Source organism: Dermacentor variabilis, chromosome 3, assembly GCF_050947875.1.
Source record: "Dermacentor variabilis isolate Ectoservices chromosome 3, ASM5094787v1, whole genome shotgun sequence".
In the NCBI taxonomy this organism is placed as follows: Eukaryota; Metazoa; Arthropoda; class Arachnida; order Ixodida; family Ixodidae; genus Dermacentor; species Dermacentor variabilis.
Window position 1 is genome coordinate 221,914,075 of NC_134570.1, and position 22,567 is coordinate 221,936,641.

At 44.7% G+C, this 22,567-nt stretch overlaps 1 pseudogene; it reads left to right on the top strand.

The window, feature by feature from the left end:
• Positions 1–1,942: 1,942 nt before the first annotated feature.
• On the top strand, positions 1,943–17,595 carry LOC142575028 (TBC1 domain family member 23 pseudogene; annotated as a pseudogene).
• The last annotated feature ends 4,972 nt before the right edge of the window (positions 17,596–22,567 follow it).

Here is a 22,567-nt window from a genome sequence, read left to right on the forward strand (position 1 = left end):
ATATTGTCGCTGTTGTACGGCGGTTTAATTAACAAGCCAGACTGTTACAGGATACACAGGCAGGTCTGCTGCTAAAGCGTCGGGCACCAAGCGTGAGCTTTTTTCTCGAGCGAGGCGTTGCCGATGCGCCTGAAGCACACGCCTGTTCTCTACGCTGCGACTCAGCCCCCCCCCCCCCGGAGAAGAGGGGGCCATCCTGGCGACTAAAGGGCCGGAGAGCACGACCGGGTCGTAGTAAGGTTTGAGTCGCTGCACGTGCAGCGTCTCACTTCCACGGCGCCTTAAGTCAACGGAGAGCCTGAGGCGCTCGACAAGGTAATTGACAGGAGACGTTTGTTGCACGACGCAATAGGGACCGCGGCACTTGGCAAGAAGTTCCGAGGAAAGATTGGGAGTGGTGTGGGGTATCCACAGCCAGACTAAGAGTCTGGCTGATATGAGCTGCTGGGTCGGTCGTCAGCGCGACGGAACTTTTGCTGCCATTGGTATTCAGTTGTAAAAGAGCGGGCTAGCTGGCGGCATTCTTTGGCGTATATGGAAGCTTCAGCGAGTGGCGTGCACTCGGATTGGTCAGGTCGGTAAGGGAGAATTGTGTCGAAGGCGCATGAAGGTTCACGGCCGTATACGAGGAAGAACGGGGAAAAGCCTGTCGTGGCCTGTGAGGCGGTGTTGTATGCGTAGGTCACATATGTTAAAACGAGGCCCCAGTTGGTGTGGTTGGACGCAAAATACGTGGATAGCATATGACCTAACGTGTGATTGAATCTCTCAGCCATGCTGTTAGTCTGCGGGTGATAGGCAGTATTGGTGCGATGGGCAGTATGGTGTGCAGAAAGGAGCACGCTAACTTCCTTGGAAAGGAAGGCTCGTCCTCTGTCACTCAGAAGTTCCCGGGGTGCACCATGGCGAAGTATGAAATGTTGCAAGAGGGAGGACGCAACGTCGCGGGCTGTGGCAGTCGGTAGGGCAACTGTTTCTGCATAACGCGTAAGGTACGAACAACAATCCGGCGAATACCAGCACTTATACAGTGCATAGAGGGCCGTAGATGTCGATGCGTTCAAATGGTCGAGAGGGGCACGGGATTGTCTGCAAGGGACCATAAGGATGGCGAACAGAAGACTTGCGAGGCCGGCATTCTGAAAACGAGCGGGCGTGCTACTGGAGAAAACTGTACATCCCTTGCTTAAATGATATTGCGCGACATAAAAAACGACACGGACGTGAAAGAAGACGACACACCAAGCGCAAACTTTCAACTAAGTTTATTGTGCCACTGCGTCATTTTATACATGGCAGGCAACGTAGATCGCGCATGCGCTTACAAGGAAATGAAGTGCGAAGTCATGTAACATGGTTACGTGTCATGTGACGCCGCGTCCAAGTAACGTAATTCTTTTTCTGTGAGAGCGAGAGACGGGAAGCTAACACACGCATCACACGCATCCCACTGCAATAAACGCGAAAGCGCAGCCTGGGGTACGTTTTGAAGAGGTCAGCGTAGGCACCTTGTGGTTCTGCATGGAAAGCGGAGCACACATCTGCGCGGAGGTGGCGAGGGACGACGAAAAACGACTAGCGACCGTTTGAAGCGTTGTTACGGCGATCCCGTACCGCAAAGTGAGAAGCTTGACGGCGGAGTGCACGGGACGGGCGAGACACCGGGTAGTCAGATAGACAACCCAAAAGAGCCGCAATCCACAGATACTTTCGCTGCTCCACAGCCATATTTATGAGCACTATTGACGAAAGGACTGAGTCGATAGCAGAAAGGCAAGTCGCGTCACTTGACGTGGTGGGGCGAGAGAAAGAGAGCGTCCGCATCGATGTGTTTGCGGCCAGATAGATAGACACCGCGCATGTCGAAGTCTTGTAACCGGAGGGCTCAGAGGGCGAGGCGGCCTGATGAGTTTTTCATTGTTGGCAGCCAACATAGGGCGTGATGGTCGGTAACGACATCGAAGGGATGGCTGTGCAGGTATGGTCGAAATTTTGCACGGGACCAAATGATAGCTAAGCACTCCTTTCCTGTTACGAAGTGATCTGACTAGGCCTTGGTTAGCGTCCTGCTGGCGTAGCCTACTACATATTCGCCGTATCAAATTATACGCTTATCGAGCACAGCACCATGTCCTACGCCGCTGGCTTCTATTTGAATTGTTGTGGGTGACAGGTGGTCGAACTGGCGCAGTACGGGCGTTGATGTGAGTAGACGCCGCAATGCTGTAAACGCGTCGTCACAAGCTAGGTGGGAAGTTTGCTGTCGCCTCGCAGAAATTGCGTTAACGGAGCATTCACACAAGCAAGATTACTGATAAAACGAGGAAAGTATGAGCAAAGCCCGATGACGCTTTGAAGTTCCTTCACGATCATTGGTTTCGGGAAATCGGTGACAGCACGGAGTTTAGAAACATCGAGTAAAATGCCGTCTTTGGAAGCCATGTGTCCGAGTATCCTTAATTGCTTGGCTCCAAAGCAAAATTTTTTCATATTGAGCTGGAGTCGTGCGTTATTTAAGCACTGCGAGAGCTGCGAGAGCTGCGTGAGCTGCTCGAGACAGCACAGATGAGAGGCAAAGCCAGGAGGAAAGACTACCACGTCATCAAGTTAGCATAAGCACGTCTTCCATTTTAAACCGCGGAGAAGATTGTTCGTCATTCGTTCCAGTGTAGCGGGAGCACTGCAAAAACCCAAATGGTATAATGTTAAATTCATACAGGTCGTCTGGTGTTACAAAAGTTGTTTTTGGACGATAGGCTGGTGCCATGGGTACTTGAGAATAGCCGGAACGTAAGTCGAGTGAGGAAAAGTACTCCGCAGCTTGCAATGAGTCGAGGTCGTCGTCAATGCACGGCCAAGAATATGTCTCTGCGCGTTATTTTGTTAAGACGGCGATAGTTAACGCAAAACCAGATGGACTATTCGTTTTTCTTCACAAGGACTACAAGAGACTCCTAGGACTGTTATAAGGTTGAAAAATGCCACGTTGAAGCATATCGCAGACTTGGTCTTCAATAGCACGGCGCTTTGTGGGTGACACGGGATAAGGCCACTGGTGCAGTGGGCACCCGTATCAATCTCGCGATGCACCATCGATGTATGGCCCAAAATCGTTCGTTGACAAGCGAATGTAGAGGACTACTTGCCGAGCAGATTGAGAACATTGTGCGGGGCTCAGGTTTGTATCCACAGAATTGTCGAAGACGTTCGGTGGAGACAGGGCAAGCAGGGCAACAAACCAATGTAGTAATCTCGGAGTAGGCGCCATCAAGAGGGGCGTCGAAGACGGTCGTAACATTGGTGCACTGAAGACGTCCAAGGCACCTACCGCGACACAATGTCAGGGGCGAGGCATAATCGTTGGAGACAAGCATATGAGTGAAGCTCTCCTTGACAGTGATGACAGCGAAAGAAAGAAAATATCGTCGATGAACAAAAATATGCGACGGTTTAAAAGGAATAGTGGTATAAGTAACAACGTTGGAGCAGGCAGTTGCAATCACAGATCAGTGCGGAGGTATCGTGGTTTCGTCATCAACGACCAGCTTGGTGCCATAATCATCAGCATCATAAATTTGGGCTTCAGGAAGCGGCAAAAATTCGATTTGGGCGTGAGAACAGTCAATGATAGCCTTGCGAGTGGAAAGTAAGTCCCAAACCAAGATGATGTCGTATGAGCACGCAGACGAAACGACAAATTCGGCTGCGTGCGTGAGTCCTTGAATGGCGATGCGCGAAGTGCATGCAGCAACAGGGGTGATGTGCTGTGCGGTTGCTGTACGGAGCGGCCGACTATGGTGTCATTACTTTTCGGAGCGGGCGAGAAAGCTTTTGGTAATGACAGAAACGGCGGTTCCTGTGCCAACTAGCGCAAGTGCAACAATTCCATCTATATATACATCATAACGTTCGCTGGAGAATAGCGAGACCTTGTGCTGCTCGACACGGACGAATTTCTTGACGCGGGAACTGTGGCGACTAGTTTTCCTGTTCGGTAGGAGTCGGACGCATTGGCGAAAGCGAACGGCGTCGGGGAGATGGCGAGCGGCGCTCATGGGCAGGGTTGGCGGTGCGCAGAGTAGTCGGACGTGATTCATGAGGCGACGAGAAGAACGGAACTGGAGGGGCGCAGCAGCTCTCCTGAAAAAAAAAACATATGTCAACGAGAATCTACGAGAAATGTTGTATGCTATTATTGCTCCATAGACTGTACGATTTCTCGTCAACTGAAGAAGTTCTTTCTTTCAGTCGACGATTTCTCGTCGACTGAAAGATTTGTCGCAGATTGAACGATTTCTCGTACTACACGTGTGTATGAGATTGCGTTCTTGCCATTGAACGAGATTCTAATACATCATGAAGGAGTTTGTTTGTACAAGCTGAGTGCATACAAGATGAACAACCTTGTACAACCTGCAAGAATATGACCCGGGAAAAATATTGGCACTTCCTTTACATGTTTACTATACTAATGCAAATACAATTCTCGTAAGTGGTACTGCATGCACGATCACTTGTGCTGACCTTACAGCAGTGTTGTCTGACTGTAATGGTTTGTTCACAATTCTACGGTAAACAGTAATTTTTAGGTGAAAATTTCAGATGAAGTAATGGCTTGTATTTGTAAATAAAAGAGTATACTTTACGCAGGTCATTTTGCACAGCCATTCAAGTTTTAATTAATAATGATGTCCTCTGAATTTAAGCAACAGCATGTCATACATCTCACAAGTGTTATTTATTTGAATTTCCATGACCATGACCATTGGAATGTGTTCTTTGAGTGAGCGCTTGCGCGACACCTGAAAAAGTAAACAAAAGCAAAAATTTATTTTCGCTTATGCAATAAGATAACGCATCGGCAACAGCAGTTTTGCCTACATTCATACAGGTAAGAGTGCTCCAGCGTTCAGAACATCTAGGATACTGAACAATGTTCAGTATAAATAAGTAGTTTTCCGCAATGCTTATGACTTCTAACGGAACATGCATTACTGTGGTAGAATAACCTGCCACATTAGCAGGCCACTGGAACAAGTTATCACCGTAAGAAAAGAAAGACAAGCGCTGTTTGATAAACAAATACTAGTACTGAAGCTACAGAAGTGACAAGTCTAAAATTTAATTTTAGAAATACCACGAACAGGTCAAGCGAAGTAAATTACTTTGAAAGTACCCCTCTGCCAGCAACGTAATAACCGTGGTGGCGTAGTGGCTTTCACATTGCACTGCTAAGCCAAATAATGCAGCATAGATCCCGGCCGAAATGCTCGCATTTTGATAGTGGCAAAATGCAAAAACATGAGGTGCATTTGGCACACAATAAAGAACCCCGAGTGTCCAAAGTTAATCCGTAATCCCCCACTAAAGTGCCCCTCATAATCATATTGTGGTTTTGGCAGATAAAACTTCAGAATTTAGTTCACTTAAGGCACATAGTATATGCATAAGGACACATGCTTATACAGAATCATCCGACAACTACATTTAACAAAAATTCATACTTTCTAAAATAAAGGATTGTCAGATGATTTGAGCAAATATCTGTTTATGCAAAAATTATTGCCATTAGTTCTATTTTGCCAATTCTGCCTTACATTCTTTTTAACTAAGTTATATGTGCAGTGCAGGTGCTCACTACACCTAAAAAATTTGGCACCACTCCTTAAAGTGGGTGGTATTGTTTCAAGCGACAGCAAAAGTTTCATTTACGATTGTTAACCAATGCAAATGATTTTCACACTTCTTGACATCACGGACTCCAGGTAAGATCACTATTCACACAAGACCTTTTTCATCTGTTGTCGTCCACAAAATGATGCCAATGATGACACTAATCTGACTTTGCAAGTTTTAATGCATCCTTATCATAATTTTCAATTTAGGGGCACTGACCCCAGTCAAGCCAACCGAGCTCATGTTCTGGCAGGTTAAGTTCATGGTCTTGCCTCAGCAAGAGCTTACTGCTAGCACGTTTCGTGGTGCAGGTAACTCTCGTCAGGGTTGGGTGGAATGCCACAGTGTTGATTTCTTTGTGCAGAATGGCAGTTGCAGGTTTAGTGGGCTTGTAGGAAGACAACCTCAAGATAACTTTGTGGTTTCAACAGGCTCTTTTGGTTTTAATACACCAAGTTTTTTTGAGATTGTCTACACAGGTTCCGTTCAGTTCAGTTTATTCTCCTTAAAGACCCCCAGAGGGGGTATTACATGTGGTCCTTTAGTGTCGACATAACGTTGACATTTAGCTGTAAGTCCCAGAAAACACAAATAATGATCTGCTATAGTTCTCTCCTTGCAATGAACGCTCGAGTTTCCAAGCCCTTGATTTTCTTTTAGCACTGAGCTCCTGCTAGCAGCAATTTCTTTCCAGCTAGCCAAATTATCTTGAGGCACCACACTGACACTACCGACGCCTTCAAATGCAGACTTTTCGGATTAAGATTCTTTGCTTTGCAAGCCTGTTTGCAGCAAAGGTGGCACTTATAGATTTCTATTCTGAATGCGAGTGAGACGAACTAGTAAGTCTCAGTTACAATGTTCTGTCAATAGGGTCGGTAGAAAGTGTTGTCAAGGGTTCGACGAAAATTCATTTACTCACGTAACATGATTTGAGGTGTTACGGCCACTGACCAGGTAAATGACTATCATCACGTTAGAGACGAGATGAATTTTCGTCAAACTTTTACCTCCTACAAAAATAAACACAAGATGTAACCAAGATTTCCCAGTTCCCTTCACTCACATCTAGAATAGCCCCCTCTGAGTGCCACCATTTCTGGAAGCACACTTGCAAAGCCAGGAGCCTTATCCTGAAAATCTGCATTTGAAGATACCAGTAGCGTCAGCTTGGGGCCTCAAAATAATTCGGCAAGCTGAGAAGAAATTGCTGACAGCACAAGTATGCCAGCAGAAAATGAAGGGCATCAAAGCTAATCCGTTCTTGACAATGTGCAAATTAAAGGTTCATTGTTCATGAATTTCCGGATGCACAACTTCATGGCAACTTGATGCCGCTGCTAAGGAAGCACTAGTGCAGAAAGCTGCAAGAAAAAAAATACTTTACGCCCTAAGACAAATGCATCCACTGAAAGCATAGAAGTTATTTTTAACATGCCTTCCTGCAACTACACTGAACCTAAAGCTGCTGTTTTGGGCAACGCGAACAAACATTAACACGGGCGCCTTGCCTGACTCAATGAGAGTCATTCGCACCGTGAATGGCGCCATTAGTGCACTTCCTTCCGAAGATGAGACCCACACCTGGAAGTTTAGAGCGCTGTACAAATTGCAGAAGCACATGCCACAAGCTTGTTTGCCTTAGTGCGAGGAAAAAACCCGTATGGGGCTCCAAAAACCATCAAACCGATGATCGCAAACCTAAACGAACAAACCTGGCTTGTTCAGGGCTGAGAAAAGTAGCCTCACGTCGGCTTTCCCTGCAATTATTTCTCGGCATGTCAAGAGCTTGCTTTGCTGTGTAGGCACGTAAACAATGAAGAGGCACGCATCACTACCTGTGAAAAAAAAAGCGTGCAAAAAACAGTACGTAGAGCACAGAGGTGTTGATACATATTAAATACTACTATCGCGCAGTAGACACTACGTCATAAAAACAGGCCAATGAATAAATGACTCGATTTGCAGCCATGTTAACTTGAAGCTCAGGTCATTTGGCGGTCACTTGATAGTGCAAAGCTCACTTGTATTATTTTGTTTGAAAACTGTGCAATTGTGGCAATCTATAAGGGCCATAGGGCTGGCGAAATTCGCGAGGCTTTCCTTATATGTGTGAGTGCATCTGCAAGTTGGCTTCCCCTCCAGATGATTATCAAGATAGCAGTATTGCTTAATTATCATTGTAAAACAACTGTCATAGTCGCCATGGCATGTGTCGTATTCGAAGCTGTGCGAGTAATCTGCATTGCCGATTGATCTGTTCTTGCCCTTTCCCCTTTCGCTTGATATTGCTATGCAATCAGTTATATTGGATGTATTTTGACTGTATTATGTCTTGTCACCTCCTTACCTCTCTTATGGATTGTGCATTAAATGAGGATTTTTTCTTGGTCAAAAAGTACTGCTGTAAGTCATAAACAAACTCCATGGCACTTTGCAATTAAGGAGTGTAAGCATCCTCTGAAAACATATACACCAGGAACACTGCAAAAAGAGCACTTTGAAAAAAGTATATGAATGTATTTATCACCAAGGCCAACCCTTTTGTCCTAACATGTTTCTGAAAACTCAAAATTGTTACTGAGGTGCAAGGTGTCCATACGATATTACCTTGTCAGTGAAGGAAACACAGTGGGGCCTGGATGTTGTGGGACAAACTCAGACGCAGAGATCAGCACTGATCAGCAACGCAGCAGTCTGCTTACATTTTTCCGTAGGCCCAGCCACACCTGCACAAAAACAAGTGAGCTTAGTGTCACAACAGTGTAATATTAAAAGTGACACTGTGAACACACCAATTCTTATTAGGTATAAATAGGAATGAAATGCTTATAGTCGCCTATAGAAAGCTTTGAGTAACAGAGCCTGCAAGAAAAATGCAATGTATGAGCCACCTGTGCCGAAACATTAATCGAAGGTCCCTTTTGCCTCCGTCCTCCTCCTCGCGTATAGATGGTAGTCAGGTTAAGTAAACTGGACAGCATGCCACATGGCGTAAGCAAAGGGGGTCACTCCGTGGGCCAATTATGATACCACAGCACGACATGCACACTCACAGTTGTTATAATGTGTTTTGTAATGCTAGCCATGCTGTAGGCCCTACAGTGTAAAATCACCCATAACCCTCACCCATCTGTATTACCCATAATCTGCAATACCCTGTACGGTTAACCAATAGGCATCTACAGGAGCAGAACTCAGCGTATGTATCAGGAGGCTTTAATTACAGTTTTACAACTCTCCTCCTATGGCTTCAGCCCAATTTTTGTCAAGACATACAAGCTTGAAGCATCTGCACAAGCTGAATGCCCCGGGGCAGCATACAAAACGCCACATTAGCTTCCTACCCAATTACACGTTTAATATAAGACTGGCAAGTTCAGTATCATGGGTAGAACAAATCAAATTGTTCTGGAATCAAGTAATCCTCTTTTTTTATACATGCAAATACCACCAGCACTACTACTGACATATGAGCATTTTGTGGACAAAAACACCCATCACAAGAGCTGAGTGTGGTCAAGTTGATAATAGCCCATTTTCATGGCATTCATAGCGCACACACACCAAAAAATAAGCAACAAACAGAGAGTGATAAAACGCTGCCGTCTTTAGCACACTGCATGTCCCTTATTGGATTTTGCATGCTGCACATTCCATCATCTGCCTGTCCCTTATCTCTTTAGTATGTGTGCACTGTGAATAGCGTGGAAAGGAACACTGAGCGCATAGAATGATACAATGGATACAAAGAGCAAGAATCTTGCCGTTTGATGCGGCACACCTTTAAGGAATTTAATTTTTAACTAACACCCTAAGCCTGCCACTGTGCTAAAAGAAGCTTACTCAAGTTACTATGCGAGGCAGCAGCTTGCTTTTAGAAGGATTTCGGCAAATTGGTGGTTCTGCACTATTGTGAAAATGTGGCATCTACGAAAACTAGCTTAATGTTTGAGTAATAAATAAGCGTAATAAATGAGCATAATAACAAATCATAATACTCATAATAAGCATAATAATAACTACGCTACATAGATCAGGCTTGATGTAAATGTGCCGCAGTAAACACGGTAAATCAATCTTTCCATGATTGTTGAGGTAAAAAAGAATCGCCAACACATTCCTGACACACTGCAAATGCTTTGAAGTAGACGGTACTCTTCTGTTGCAATCGTCTACCATAGTTTAGGCAAACACAGTAAGATATAGTTTACTGCAGGACATTTCAATTAGATGCTCTTTATGGCTTCTGAGGTTTTTAGGAAATAAAGAGCAAGTGCAGTGACATCTCCGAGACCCTCAGGCAGTACTGGTGGTTGCATGGCAATACAAACCGCTGACACGCAAAATAATTTTTGGGCAGCGTTGTCTCATGCCACAGCATTCAGGCAAATCTTTAAGGGGACACAGAAGAGAATAATAATTATCTGAGCTGCATTATTAAATTCCTCTTCCTCAACACCAGAAGAAGACTGCAGTTACCAAAAGAGGAGGTTTGTTGAGCCAGAAAAGGGACTAGGATGAAATAGAGGTGGTGAAACCACAATAATGTTGCCGCACTTGCTCGCCCTCTGCTAAGGCCTAATTAATTTGTTTTTTGCAAATATTGACCATATAGCCTCACAAAGAGCCAAATACTGCACTTTAACAATTGTTGAGCAAATGTACTGAGCCGCAGCAGCCAAAATACATTAAAATGCTCCGGAATGAATAATGTCCCCCTGACGTGTCAGCAGTGATGTTTCGGTGCGAAATTTGGCAGAAAATGAAGCGTTGACCTAAGTCATTTCATTTCATTTATTTACTCTCAGGGTCGTTCAGCATTACAGAGATGAGTGGGTATACAAGAATACAAGAATGCAAATGGGTATACAAGAATACATTTGTAGTAGGCAGGTTAATGAAGATGATCATATACAGTAGGCTTGAAGGCTTCGGGTACTGCGATTGACATGACGGAGGCAGGAAGGTGGCTCCAGTCTGCGCTTGTCTTCGGAACAAACGAGTCAAAAGAAAGATTAGTGCTGCAGCTTGGCACGCCAACTTTGAACCGGTGGTGGGAGTAATAAAGAGCGATTGCTTTAGAGTGTCATTGGTGAAATACATTTTGTGAAAGAGGCGTAAACGAGAAATACGACGGCGTAAGGAAAGGTCAGGAAGATTTAATGTTTTCTTCATGAGCGTTACACTGGCTGAACGAGAATAATTAGAAAGTATAAAAGGAACACAACAATTTTGGATGGATTCGAGGACTTGTATGAGTGATTTGGTGTGAGGATCCCAAACAGAAGAAGCATACTCTAGTTTCAGGTGCACAAGAGTATTATACAGAAGTAGTTTTAGGGACACAGGAGCCAGGGAAAAACTACGGCGAAGGAAACAAAGTGTGCGGTTAGCATTATTAGTGATATGTTCAGCGTGCGTTTTCCATGATAGCTTGGCAGTAATGTATACGCCAAGATACTTTTAATCAGAGACTGAAGTTAGAGTTATTAAGGAAGTAGGTGCATGAAGACTGATTAGGCGTCCCCGTTATTCTCATTGATTTGCACTTACCAATATTTAGTTTTATAGACCAGATGTTATCCAGATCACATTGAAGAGTGGCAGCATCAGAAGGTTTAGATATCTGTCTATATAAAACGCAGTAATCAGCATAGAGTCTAATTTGGGAGTTAGTGGAATCAGGAAGGTCGTTAATATCAATTACAAAAAGCAGAGGACCAAGTACGGAGCCTTGTCGAACTTCGGATGTTACAGGGCATACAGGTGAGTCACAGTCATTAATTGAAACGCACTGGGTACGGGCCTGCAAAAAGCACTCAATCCACTTCACCAGATTAGTTTCAAAATTTAGTTTACTAAGCTTGAAAAGTAGTAATTGATGTGGCAAAGTATCAAATGCTTTCGCGAAATCTAAAAAAAATTCAATCCACAAATGATGAAAAATCCAAAATGGCAAACAAATCATTGGTAAACGCGACCAGTTCAGTTTCGCAGGAGTGGTGTTTGCGAAAACCATGCTGATTAGGTGTCAAGAAACAGTTCGATTCGAGATGCGACATGCACAGGTTAGAATATAATATTCGTTCAAGCAGCTTGCATGAAATTGATGTTAATGAGGTAGGCCTGTAGTTGTGGGGGCTATGAATATCACCAGATCTATGCACCAGAACCACCTTTCCCACCTTCCAGTCGTCCGGAAACGTGGCGCTCTGCAATGACTGCGAAAAGACGTACGACAGTATAATGGATTAATAAGTCTGGGTTTTTCAAAAACTTGTAGTTGACACCATTGGTACCAGCTGACGATCAAAGTTTCGCAACTTGAATGAGTTTAGAAATGCCTACTCAGTCGATAAGGATAGGGTCCATTTGAAAGAAGTCAGGTGCAGAAATAATAGGAACGGTTATTGGTGCAACATGTGAAAAAGATGATAAAAATGTGTCATTCAGTAAGATACAGCACTGTTTATTTCAGACAAAGAATCGTCGATCGTTCTTCAAGCGAACTTCATCGGATTCGCGCATGCCGATAACATTCCAAAATTTGCGTGGATTTGAAGTAAAGAAGGAAGGGTTGAATGAAAATAGTTGTGTTTAGCACCGATGAGAGCACGCTTATATTCCGCAACGGTAGATTGATAAGGCAACCTTGCTCTGTCAGTCATAACTTTCTTGCAGCGGCGGAACATACGCTTTTTCCTGTTTAGTAGGCGTTTTAACGATAGGTTGAACCATGGCGAACGTCTCTCGCTAGATATTCTTCGCAGCGGAATATATTTATCAATGAGCGCTTTGACTTGTGTTTGAAATAACCGCCACTTCTCTTGCAGTGTGCATTCCTAGAACTGCGGAAAGAACTCGTCAACGAATTTTTCCAAAGCAGTATTAACGGCTGAAAGTCTGCTCTCCCGTAATCGCGGATTATTATCGAATATTTCGATGTGCGGCGCGAGCGCGATGGCGTAGCAAAATGGATTGTAAGAGGATCACTTAGACCTGGCTGTAGGGTTTGGGAAAAGATGCAATCGGATACTTGGTGAGCACAAGGTCGAGTACATTTGCACACGAAGGGGTAACTCGAGTTGATTCTTGTATGAGCTGGGAAAGACTAAATGTAGAACAGAGGTAAATAAAAGGTATACATTCGAATGAATTAGTAGATACAATGGGGTTGGAATCGTTCCACTTAATACCTGAAAAATTGAAGTCACCCGTAAGAAAAATTGGCGCGTTCGGGCATCGAGACACAACTTTGTTCAGACAATAGTACAGTTCATCAAAGAACGTGGTGGCAGAAAGCAGAGGCCGATAACATGCACAAACAATGACACCGTGATGGTTTAAGGTAAAGCATGTGCAGAGAAATTTAAGCTCTGATTGGATCGGGATAACGTAAGAATTTATGCCTTCAGAAACGGCAATTACAACACCACTTCTTGATCGGTCACTTCGGTCATGTCTGCACACTGCATATTTCTTTTCACGACAAAAGAGTTCACAATTGATGACTTTACTTGACAACCAAGTCTGGGTTAAAACAACAATATCCGCTACGCCCGTGCCAATTAAACGTGATAAGGTATCACGCTTCTTTATTATACTTCTGATGTTCGCAAGAAGGAATGAATAGTCGCCGATGTGCTTCGCCTGAACGGCCGCCGATTCCTACGTCGGAGCACTATGAGGGTGTGACACATTGGAAGTTGTAGCATTATCGGAGGCATGAGCCTCTGATAATGTGCCTCCAGCAACGTGTTGCGGATATGAAGAAGATACGTGGTTACCAGATGCAAATGCGCTAGGGGAATCTCTTTCACAGACTTTATCGGTTTCTTTGCAGTAGACATAGTATTTTTTATTAGCACATAATCGATTATATCTTAGGTTGTAGGGTTGTGTGGTAGCCTTGGCGAAATCTATCAGCTTGTTACTTATCTGCCTCTTTGTTTTACTGAAGTCCTGTTGTAGAGCGGCTCCCGTATTTTTCAGTTTAGACTTGTGTGCTAAAACATTCTCTCTTGCTTTAAACGAAGCAAACATCACAACTATAGCACGATTTCTGCCCGTAACAAAAGAGCCAAGTCTATGCACTCATGAAATTGCGTCTGCACGAAGTTCTAAAGATAGATGATCTGCAAGAACGGCTCGTGCGGCTTCTTCAGTGTGAGTCCAGCTTTCGGAAAGATTGTCTTTCAATCCATACGTATTTAAGTTTTCACGGCGGGAACGGTCCTCAAAGTCGTCAAGGCATGCTTGCAGTGCAGCGTTTTCACTTGGCACTATATTAGCAGCAACATGGTGCACTTCGGTCCCATTCCCATTCTGAGTGCCTTCGAGAGTGCTTACTTTCCCTTCGACCGTTGTTAATCTCGTGGTGATGTCAGACACTTGTTCTTCCAACAGTTTTTACTAGCTTTTACCTCGTCAAGTAAAAACATCACTTCAGCGTGTCGTGCTTCCATCGTACTCGCGAGAGCATTTATGGAAGCCAGTACTTCAGCATTGCCCTTGTGAACATTATCGGGACCAAGGTTTTGCTCTACATCACCGGACAATAGCAGCAAAAGCAATCCGCAACCAAAAAGTACCTAAACATGTGGGCGTGGGACGAGCAGCAAGCAGCGATTACTCGAGCGTTTAGAATGCAAGGAATATGAAGTACTAACCTGGGTAAAGAAGAAAGATGTCTTTAGCCGCATCTGTGTTTTTGCTGCCCGCCAACGCCCACTGAAAGGCACGTGCAATGCCCGGTCGTTTAAATACAGCACGTCCGGTGATGACTTCAGTGATGTGCTTCACCGGCGCAAAGGGAGCACTAGTGCTGTTACCAGGCGGAACTTCGAAACAAGATTTGGATATTCATCTGCCGCCGTCAGCAGCACGGTGCGGGCGATAGCATTAATATGGCGCTCCACGATAGCAGGTTGATCCGTCAAGGCAACGGGCCAAGTGCAGGTGAAAGCCAGAAACTGGGTAAAGAGGAAACATGTCTTTAGCCGCGTCGGCATTCTTGCTGCCCGCCAACGCCCACTCTATAAATAGCCTATAACTTACCTCCCTTCAAAAAATAAGCACAAAATGAAAGAATACTTGATGCATGTGAACTCATTTAGTGTTTCTCTTTAATGGGGGGGGGGGGGGGTTCCTTTAAGGCCAAGTCCATCAGCTTATTCAGTGAGATATTTGTCCCAACTCATGTTGCACACATTCAAACCACTTATCGTTGGCCTTGCTTAAAGTGCCTTTGTATGCCAAACCACATTAAACTGAATAACAGGAGTCACTGTAAAGAGAGAAATGAATGGGATTCCCCTAATGTGAAACAACGGCACAGGTACGAGAAATGTGGCTTCATGGCCTAAATGGAAAAATGAAAATGAAATTAGGCTTTTTGGGGACCCATAGTATAGTACTACCTCGAGATCTTAACACATGCTTATTCAGTATGTACTGATCCCAAAAGCTTGTTAATGACATACGACTCCCTTTGCACTAAGGCTGTCTACACCAGAAGAAGCTAAGGCTAAATCTCAGCTAGGCATAACATTTCAACCGTCAAATTAAAGTGGGGCTAAGGCTAAATCTCAGCTAGCCACAACATTTTAACCGTCAAATTAAAGTAAGTTATGACCTTTGTTTGCCGCTTTCAATAGTGTGTAGCTGTTGACATAGCAGCTATAATTATAGTAGGACAGCACGGATTGAGCATGGCGTGCGTTAAACCCTTTTGTTCAGTGAGAAAACATATTCTGATACTCTTTCGGGGAGCAGCCTATATGCTGCTCCCCGAGAGAGTACCAGAAAATGTGAATAGTGCATATATGCATTATCCACAACAAGAGGGCTTGTTTCTCTGAGAATGCCACAGCCAATTGCATATTTCAAATTGATCATTTTAAAATGCATGCAAAGTACAGCAGGGCTTTGAGGGTACCACAAGCTATTGAAATTCACATCAGCCAAGTTCAGCAGTCAACAGCATAATGAAGCCTCTAGAAGTTGGGCATATTAGCAAGTTGACAAAATAATGAGGAGGAGAAGGTGAGGGGGATGTTGCCACTATAGCATAGTTAAATCAATCAATCAATCAATCAATCAATCAATCAATCAATCAATCAATCATTTTATTTCCTTAAAAAAAGTTCAAGTTCTATCGCACATCATGTGCAGAAGGGCAAAGAATATCCAGCTTTCGGTCATACTCTCACCTGCGAGCACTGCACCAGGTTGACTGACATGCGTAACAAGCAGTTTGTGATACCACGTTATTTCAACCTGCAACTGATGTGACATTAGAGATCAGCTTCAAGCTTGACGTTAAGCTGTACTAGGGACAGATTATGAACTGGCTACGTTAAATCTAAAGCTAAAGTGTCAAACATTTTTTGCCACACCTGCCAGCCTGTGCACTTTTTATTTTGCAAAAATCCTAGACAGAAATCCTTTGTTCCAAAGACAGCACGCACTGTCTTAATGCTTTCTCTCAGCACCCACATTTTTCTATGCATACATTATTAACCATTCTTTACCTTGACACGCTGCATAAAAGCAGCACACTTGGAACAGCAGAAACTAGCAACATGTTTTTTGATCAGTGAGTTTTTATCAGTGCTTTTGTTACAGCCAATTTAGTCTGCTTCAGGAACCTGAAGCCTGCTTTAGCCTGCTTCGGTGGCCGTCATGGTGGACGTCGACAATACAAGCTGAATGTAAGAGCTGGAGAGCGCTCTCCTTTCAGAATGCGACCTGAATACCCTGCGCAAGGTTTTCAAGATGAAGTCAGTTCCGGAATGCTTTCGGGCGTACGCTTGGAAGATAAGCTTGGGCGTCAAAGGTAAAGAACTTGACGATTGGGACCATATTTATGGTCTTTCAGAGCAGTCACTGATGATGAAAAGACTATCAGACACTTGTTGACAGGTTTGGCAACGACGAAGAGGAGAAGCTGTCTGTGTTATTTGACCTTGAGTCTGTGCTGACTCGGTTTTGCAAGAAGGCTGGCCTCCACTATGAAAGCAGCAATGGCTTGATGGAGGTGCTGGAACCCCTCATTGCACTACATCTGTCAAAAGAAGAGCTGTACATCGGCTTCCATGCCCTGATCAACACCTATGTCCCTAGGCACTGCGTGGAAGATGGAGTCCCTTTCCACCTTTTGCGACTGCTGCTGTTGTACCATGACCCCGACCTGTGCTCGTTTCTCGACGACATGAAGGACACCCCCGACTGCTATGCCCTGCCTTGGTTTCGAAGCCTTTTCTCATCCGCTTGCGACCTGGAGGTGATCCAGAACATGTGGGACATCTAGTTTCAGCTGGCTGACCCATTCCTTCTGTTTTTTCTCAGCCTTGCTCTCTTGGCAAACACCAAATACGAAATTATGTCCAGGAAAGTTGACAGCAAAGCTGCAATCATAGAACACATATCGTCTGCTTCATGTGCCTTAAAAGCGGAAGACATTGAAGATTTCTGCTCACTTGCCCAGTTTTATTCAATGAGGACTCCCTTGTCTTAGTCAGGAACACCATGCCATTATATTTGGCTCAGAAGAGTGTGCGGACAGGGACGTCCCCCCAGGCATTGTGCCTACCCGTGTGTGTCTCGGAGCTTGTCACTGCAAACAAGCTGGACAGACATATATTGGTGCGCTACTTTGTTGTGGACTGCCGCCCTTCTGACCAGTACAACAGTGGACACCTCAACACAGCATTCCATCTAGATGCCAGCTTGATGTTGCGGGAGCCACGCGCCTTTGAGACGGCTGTGCAAGCACTGTTTGCGGCCCAGAAGCAGACCATGGAGACCAACGGTGGCAAACATGGCGACGCTATATCCAGCGGACACACGTCGTCTTCTTCCTCCTCAATGCAGCTACACTGGGGCGGCTGTTTCGTATCAATATTGACACAATGATATGGGGCTCCCGCACCACGGCACGGCCCGCGCAAAGGCCGGCGCCGCGAAAGATGACGAAGCGCGTAAGCTGCACGCTCTTCTTCTGGCCCGCGATTAAAGAGACGCGTCTATTTCGTAAGACTCCGTCTTACAATATCTTAATAAACTAAACTTAATAAACCTAAAACAAGTGCCCCTTTGGTATTTTCGTTAGGGATTTTTCATTGCTAATAATTAAGAAAGCTGCATAAGTGCCATGACAAATTATTTTACGTGCATGTTCGCAATCTTATGCCACGCCACTTCTCAACAGCTTTGAAACATCTTCACCAATAGAACATCATTCTCACAACTCAATGGAACATTAGTAAAATTGCAGAATGAGCAAAAATTTGTGAAATGCACGAGATATTCAGGAACATTGGCAGGTTCCAAATAAAATAACATTTTTGTACGCACCTTGTGAAAACAAGCAGATGAAATGCTTTTTCGTGCTGCTCAGGCTGCATTGGTGCCACATACTCTAATGTGGCACAGAGTCGCCCCAGTCTCAGAAAATTGTGACATCCCTAAACAATAAGAAATGTTCAGCTTATTGTAATCACTGCTGAAACTGCAAGCTTTTGATTTAGCAACATCGCGTTAAATTGTGAAAAGCTTTCGTACGGCCATCTGCATAAAGCTGCATCAACTTAGTTAAATATCTGATTCTTATATCACAGGCGGCTATTCAACGTGTCAAAGGCACGAAAACACACAGAACACTAAAGAACACTAAACAAAATAAATACAGCTTACCTTCACGACAATCTATAAGCAGAAAAAATTGTATACAAGTTAAAATCTGCTCACGAGTCAGAGCATTCGGGTGCCGTCACGCATGACTGTTAGCTGTGAAAACAACACATTAACGTACTTCTAGAAATATCTATATGATTTCTTGCTGAGAAATTACGCACAGAAGCAGTGACATTCCCTGCTTGAATTGTTGTGCCCGTGAAGACTAAGCGATCCCTGGTGCTAGTATACTTTATAACAGAAAGCAAATAAACAATAGATGAAGCTCTTAGCAACATCAATCCCTATCAGAGTAATTTTCGCAAAGCTTGAAAGTGGCTAAATGTGCACTAGGACATGAAGGAAATCACTTTTGTTCTTTTTGTAGCTGTACTAATCGTCTTCCGCTCCGCATGACAATGCACACCGCATGAACCATAATGATGCGCTAGGCGCCTGACTTTTGAGGCGAACGCTCCTTCGCGTCAGTTCAAGCCGCGTCGACTGTACCAGCGTTTCATCCGGCGTAAATACTGTTGAATTGCGGATGAACTACAGCACGCGATAGCATAACTATCAACACATTATTCCGTGTACTGTGACCCGACGCGAGAGTACCAGAGGTTCTCATGAGCCGCGAACAAAAAAGTGCGAATGGACTGCACTACGATGAACAACTGCGCACCGCAAGAAACATACAGCGAGCTAATGGCGTTGAACAGGCCCAAAGGCTTAGTGATCATTAATGCGCACAAAAGAGGAGCACATTTTCTCTAACCACCGCGTAAATATGATCAAGCGATCAGCATCACATTGGCCGCCCGGGCCGTCGCAACAACGTTTATGGATTATTTTTAAGTACCCCAACTCCTCGCCTCGCCCACGCGCATCGAAAAGTATGTATAGGGGGTATGCACATGACGTCATCCGCTAGGAGCGCTAGCGGCATCCGCGGAGGCCGCCATAACTGCGGTCGCAGTTCGCGCTGCCTACGCGAGCAGGCCTGCGTCGCCAAGTGGCCCTATGGTACGCACGAACCGTCAAACGACCTTTTCAATGTGCCTTTCCGTCTTGGCTATCGAGTAGTACGTCTTAGGTCACCGATGGGCCTAAGCACGTACGTGCGCGGGTTGAGTGAACCAGAAAAATTGCGTTATGAAAACGAAGTTCGCTCGTGCGACTGTGTCGACCAGCTCGAACTCAAAGATCATCAGCTTCGGTGTGATGTCGGACTACTGCCTCGCGTGCACGTCGCAGACATCAAGGATTACACTGCGAATGCAACGAGCTCCGCGACCCGCGAGCAATCGAAAGCCTACAAGTCGACGGAAGGCCACAATGATCTGGCGAGCGGCTGGGTGCAGCAGCCGCGCATCAAAGTGCTCGCGTAACATGATCGCCTTCATTACGGAATTTACTCCGCGTCGTCCACTTGCGTCGTGAAAGGATAGCGTTAAATTTGCTTCAACGAAAAAAAAGACCCCCCCATCCCCCCGAGAACTAAACACTGATTTTACACAGCCTCCGTAATATTCATGTTACGTCAATTATTCTGGTCTTGCCAAAACAGCCTTCTTTTTTGCCCTCCCAGGTTTGTCAATCACAATCATTCGATGAAAAGCCACTCGCACCATGGCTTCTCGCGAAAAAAAACGGCGAGATGCTGGCGGCACACTGCGTCTGCAAGGCAGGCCTGGCAGAGGCGTGCTCGCTCACAGCTGCTGTGCTCTTTTACATTAAGGTTGCAGTTAAGAAGAGAAATACACACGTGTCGAGAGGAACCCAATCGGGACAACATATTCCTATCACCGAGTTTCTTTCTTCTGTGACTGCTGCATCCAAACTTTTCACCGCTACACCGAAGCTCAGTTGACGCACGGCCACGCCGGAACGTAGTCTGTCCGGATACGTAAACATTGTACGTAGACCTGCTCGTAGACGTAGAACAGTACTGCGCACGAGACACTGAAACGTCCTGCTTATATATCAGCGACTGGATAAGAAAACAAGGCGAACGGCGGGCCAAAAGATAGGGATCATATGTTTGCGCGAGTAAGACCGCTGACATTTTTTTCGATGCTCCCCGACCGTCAACATGGCGCGGCTGCCCCAGCGACACTGTCGCCGCCTCGCGGTTCGAGCTCAGTGCATACCTCCTATAAGCCATAGAGTTAGTAGAACAACTCTAGAGGAAAAGCTGGGCCGGAAAAGTGGGAACCTCTAGGGCGCCGCCCTGTTGCTACTGGTCAATGTGGCCAGCGCAATTACTATTGAAAGCGCTGAAAACAAGTACAGGTCACCTTATGCTTTGTCATCTAAAAACGCATACCTGATGGTTTTATGAAGGTGGTGCGTTAATATTAAGTTTACAGAAAGCGATCGCTAAGTCCGTGACTTATGTAAATCACGATGTACGCATTCATGCAATAAAGGATGACGCGAATTTCGGTTTCGAATCTGTTTTTTGGATGCGTAGTAGTTTCGTACAGTTTAGGTTTGACATGCGATCGCGCGTCGACATCGGACGCTATGGCACACTCGTGCCTTATGTGCCACCGAAGTCCCGGAGTGCTCTGGCATATACCTTCACATGTAAGTAAACGAATATATCTCCTTGTTGAAAATATCACGCGAGTAGGCAGCTCTTGTGGTGCATCACAATCGTTTGAGAAGCGTCACAGTATTTTTCTACATCCGGAGCGGTGTTTTTATTTGCAGGTTTCCCTTCAGTAGGAAATTGCTGGACAGGCGGACCCGCACACCGGAATTGTACTGGCGAAGCCACAAGCAACTCAAAGAATCTGTTTAATTGTTGCACTTTGAACAATTATGCTTCTACAAAGGCCACAGCAGAAAAACAGCCTGATGCCGAGTATTTCTGTGCCACGAAGTAATCAAGAGGCGAGTGCCTAATGCGGACGAAATCGAGTGCATCGAGACTTAGAACGACAGAAAGCTGAGCTACTTGGTAAAGATTCATTATGCAAAACAGAGGTGAGGCTTGCAGACAGGACACAAGAGTAGAGAAGTGGGCGGCTCTCGTGTTGTTTGCTTGTAAATACTCTACTCTTGTGTCCTGTCTGCACGCCTCACCTCCGTTTTGCACAACGAGTGCATCAACCTACGTATTAATAGTGTAGGGGTTTTATTAACTGTGCAATATTTTCAACACTTTTTTGCATGCCATTTCATGTGGAATATCTTTTCTGGTCACAAATTTGTGCAGCGAATCTATTTGCATGATCGACTCCGGGCCTGTGGGACCATTCACTTGTACTTGATACTGAGTCTTTTACATGTATCCATAAACTGCAGATATGCACATCAGATCCCTGCGAGCATTTTCAAAATACAATTATTTTAAACAACAGGCACATATGCAATACTGACATAATCTCAAATACCACTAAGCAGCTGGGACACATTTTTGTTGACCATACTCGCAGGTAAAATAAGTAGATCATGTGGACAGCTCCAGCTCATTTTCCTTAAATCAGTGTGTACAAGGGGCATGCAAAAATATTTTTTTTTCTCGTGCACCGATTATTTTGCTGTATTAGCAAGAGAACCCACCACGTTAGTGTAACGTATCTTGTACATCACACTAATATGTGCTTTAATTTACCAAGTGTGATGAGTTACGTTTATGGCTCATTCAGTCATATCACACTGCAAGCTGCATTCATCAATCTTCAACTGGATTTTGCAAATGTTTAATGAGACATGTTTCCCTTTTATGCAGATATGCAATGGCAAGCCCTTCCGTGAGTTCCAAAGGTAAAATTTAAGCTCTAAATTAAAGAAGACATTTCTAGTCAGAAACAAGCAAAAATGGTGAATTCAGAGTATCAGAAGCCCAAGGTACAGAATTTATGAGAAGTGTCGAATGATCTTAAGGAAAGAGTTGTATTTGAAAAAGCAAGACTGTTTAGTGGAGGTCAAGCAAGTCAATATCCGTAGAATACTCTGCAAGATTATGCGAGTGATCGGATCGCAAACAATGGGTCAGGAAATGCGTTGTTTTTCTGCAAAACAAAAGCTGATTACCATTACATAAGTCGCTTTAGCATCATGAGACTGCTGCTTGATAAATTCAGAAATAAACCAAAAAACAAGACACGCAAAAATAAAAAAACAATTTAATGATGCTCTCTCCACACTGGGATAAATAAAAACAAACACATCACATCTAATGTGGACATATCAGACGCCT